This window comes from Botryllus schlosseri, chromosome 10 (assembly GCF_051294905.1).
Source record: "Botryllus schlosseri isolate E-star chromosome 10, Bs_hap1, whole genome shotgun sequence".
Taxonomy (NCBI): Eukaryota; Metazoa; Chordata; class Ascidiacea; order Stolidobranchia; family Styelidae; genus Botryllus; species Botryllus schlosseri.
In genome coordinates, this window is record NC_137245.1 from 18,210,074 (window position 1) to 18,214,710 (window position 4,637).

Here is a 4,637-nt window from a genome sequence, read left to right on the forward strand (position 1 = left end):
ATGATCCACCCCATATAGGAATACCAACTTGAAATCGTTACGAAAGAAATTTATTACCGGTACGTTTGGGCGATCACAATATCTTACCACTATATACCGACAATTCTGTATCCTGGTGGAAGGTCAGGAAATAACAGCATGCAACAAAGTGACTAATGACATTGGCCAATCCGAATATGCATCATCATTAATAACTTGCCCTGAATTTTCGAAAACACTCCTTCTATAAACTCTACCGGTGAATCCGATCACATGGGCTAAGAAAGGATAAATATTTGATAGTGATATGTGAAACTACTAATATTAATGATTCTGAAAATATTTACGTGCTTCGCGCGACCATAATCACTCGCAGTAACTATCACTAGCGATTTCGATGCGTAGGCCTACTGTAAGACGGTATGAAAAAGTAGATTAGTTCGGAGTTCACCGGCGATGGACATGGACAGTTTAACATGGGTATTTGGTGCCCAGTTAGTTCATTGCGACTATGTCCCGGATGCGGACGTTGGCTACATAAGTAATCGACATGCGACCGTGAAAGGTTGCCTCCTCCTGATCTTTACACTCCATAAGGAAGTATTACGGTAATAGTAATAATAGTCCTATTTCCATCTGACCATGCAGGGTCCAGGACATACCGTGTACAATGCACACACAAATAACGTCGAAGTAGTCACCGTCGATACTCAAGTAGGATTAAAAGTAATGCCGCGAATTTCTACTCCAGTAAAAGTAGAAGTAATGGTTCACGAGTAAGTAAAATTGAAAGTATTCCAGGTCTAGTTTTGCCTCTAAACTGAAAACTGACAAAATCACACAGGGTAGGAGGAACCCAGAAAAACCACCAATGCTTCGGCTACTGGCGAGAATCGAACCATTTGGAAGATGCCATCACTATTACAACCTCTCTTTCGACATTTTCAAATCCGTTACTAGTACAATACGATATTTGGTAATGTACGATTGGATTTTGGCGAAAGGTACGGCACGGTACTCATATTTTTTCGTGAAGTGCCGTTCTTATTCAGTACTTCATGTTGCGCATTTGGAAATGTCGACCAATACTATAATACAGTTGTATCGCTTTCCGTGGCAACGCAATGTCTTCCACTGCGTTGTGCTGATATGCATGCACTGGCGCACCAGACCAATAAGGTGATAAGCGCCTCCATGCGTCGTTTTCTATATCTACGTTGCTCAATTGTCTATTGCCATCGAGAATTATCACTAAGTAGTTATAGTTATTATGGCCTAACGTCAATTGTGAAAGTGGCTGCGACGCAGACAACAAAGAAATAACGCGGTATATACTTTGCTGATTGCGTCACTGAATAAAACAATTGATGTGATGGGATCAGTGACGGTGTAGCGTATAGTGCCATGGTATTATAATCCACATCAGCTGTAAAACCAATCGTTTGCGGCTTCGAGTCCGACCGAGGTCGACTCCAGAATCCCTTTCCCAAGTGTTAGACGAGTTAAAGGTTCATTTAGGCTCATCCTCGACATCTGATCTGCGCAAGGGTAAACTACGGGATCATAACAAAGAATATCTGTTTGTTGCAAATGACCATGATATTTGTAGTCGGAAAACACCATAACAGGGTTGTAACCAAGTCATAAAGCTCCGAGTCACAAGTCAATCTCACTTTTATGGTTTTGACTCGAGTCAAGTCGAGTCACGTTCAATTCACCACCGAGTCAAGTCCGAGTCCAAGTCATCGAACAGAGGTTCGAGTCCGAGTCATGATATTATGACTCGAGTCCGAGTCCAAGTCATTGTGTTGACTGCTCACTGCTCACTGAGCTCAGTTTCCAGTTAAAGTATTGTTAAACCCACGTATATAACTCTGTAACTGTTTGATGATATCGAATGGTTCGCATTCATAATATATATATATTTTCCTCACTTTTAACAGTTTCTGGTCGCATTTTCAATCACAAGCACCAATATAGCCTACGAAATCCCAATAGGCTGGTTACTTTACTGTTCTTCGAAATGACAATGAAATGTCGGTCTTGACCGTCTGAGTCTCAAGTCATATGACTTGGTTCGAGTCATGGGAAATGACTCGAGTCCAAGTCGAGTCAATACACAGATTTATGGTGCAGGGTTGTAATGACTCGAGTCATGACTCGACTCGAGTCATTTCCGTATTTTGAGAAAACGACTCGAGTCAAGTCGAGTCATCAGAAAATCGTGACTCGATTCTGACTCGAGTCGAGTCATGACTCGAGTCATTACAACCCTGCACCATAAATACCACCAATGTTCCTTGTACTTTTTCACGGGATTACGCAAAAACACCACATCACCGCGTGGTCCCTTGGACAACATAGCGAAGTGGTGACGATAAGCGCCTGCCACCTGGGGGGGGGGGTATTTCAGGTGCAATTCGAATACGGTGGCATTCTGAAGAAAATGGCTGCTGCCAAAAATGTGTCACTTTATTGCTGCATGCTGTTATTCCTTGACCTATCATCAGGATTGTTGGAATAGTGGAAATATATTGCAATCGCCCAAACGTAGGCCTACAAATTTCTCTCATGACCAGCACACTATTACAAATTGGTATTTCTATGTAGGGTCTATCATTTTCCTCTGCTGTTTGTATGATGTTTCGACTAAAGTGGTCATTTTACACCAGGCCTACTTCATTCCGTATTTACAGACTTGTAGCACGGCCCACTTCTAGGCTTTTCACGACACCGCATTCGCGGATAAAATAGCGAGGATGAGACTCCAACACTTAGGAAGGAATTCTGAAGTCGACCTCGTTTGGACTCGAACCCGCAACCCATTCGTGTTGCAGCTGTGGAACTAGCCACTAACTACGCTATCTCGCCACCGTTCGCATCTGTACGGTGGGGCTAAGATTGCAAAGGGTGCTACTATATTAAAACCGAAAAAGAAGTCGCATTGAATCGCGCGTAGCGCGAAGGAAACCATCAGGATTAATTAAAATCGGGAGTCAATTCGTAAATTCAATTTCTGTGCGCGCAGACAGTGTCAGATGCAGCAGCGCTAGCGCACGCGCAGCTTGGAAGGAACAAACCACAAATAACAGCAGTAATGGGACGAAATACGCATATAGTTTTTGTGATGTTTAATTTTCTACGGCACGCTGAAAACTCCGTAGAAGTAAGGAAGTTAGTTTGAATCTATGTTATATCATATCGTCGCTGTGGAATTAAAGTACCTTATGTCCATTTTTCAAATTTCGAGGTCCATTAGCCTACTTTTTAAAGTCTGAGAAAATCAAGTTATAGCTAAATAGATATTGCGTGATGATCATCCAAGCAAAGCACAGGAAATGACTTCAAAGTTCAACAAATTGATATAAACACTCATGTAACTGCTACATTCACAGAGTCTACGATCTTAAAACGCCGCTGGGTTATTATTATATTCTTTATTCACAGTAAAACTGGCAAATACACACATAGTCCGGGGAACAACCTGCCTACAAAGGAAAATGGCGAGAATGAAGTAAATTTTTAAAATTTCAGTAATACAGTCAAATTGTTATTCCTTTGCAATAGATAGATGAAGAGGTCACATTGCAGAATTGCGGTAGATGAAGATTGGCAAGGGCTGCAGAGGCGAAGATGATTGAAAATGAAGAATCGAAATTACAGAAATTATGCTGTGATTTACTTACACAAGTGTAATTTTCTTAGTATTGTAAAAAGTAGCAGTGGTGCTTATCTCCCGAAAGGGTCTGGCGCGCCACGGTCTGTTATTATTTTCTGGTATAAGTTACTTTGAAACATATTTTATCTTCGACTATACGGATCAAAAATTAAAGGAGTCCGTGAGAAGAGTGATATATATAGCGTCGGTCTACCCCCTGTTACGCGACAGCGGTCGAATATCATTGGTTTTTATGATATTCCGATTGGAATGATTATCATTAATATTATGTTCCTTCATATGCTAGTTACTTAACCTTTTTGTCTTCAAATATGTATGTCGACCGGGGTGGGTGAGTCCGAGTCGTAACGAACTTGTCGGATCCAATGTATATATTGTATGGAATAGTATTTCGCCGGCTATACGTCAGTCATCGAGCTCTAGCATATCCACGTCCACATTCATGTCGCAATACAAGCAATTTCTACTGAATAACTACTAGTCATACGTCTACTTTACCGCACCACGACCTGATATATCTATATCTCGCCTACCATCACATGCCGCCTCATTTTGTCACTTTGCTTGTCTTTTTATATTACCTTCTCTTCCTTTTCCTTCAGTGTACAAGGACATGCGTCCTCTTTACATCACCTAGGCACAGCTCTCAAAGAGTACTCCAAGTCGTTTCGACACCTTCTTATCTTTTCATTGTATCGCAGTTTTGTGATGTTTTGAGATGATACCTGTCAAGTGTCAGTGAACGATTTTCTGAGATATGCAATCGATTTGACAAATCGAAAGTTGGATTATCGTCATGGGTATGGCAAAATGTCAAAGTATGAGTTCCCATACCATGCCCTGGCTCTCAACACCCCAGTAATTTTAGCAATTTGTAGCAACTACGCACTCTAGTGTCACTATATATCATTGGGATGATCACTAGAATATTTTTGGACGAAACACAAGCTTAGGTAAGATTTGCGAGTTTGCGGATCAC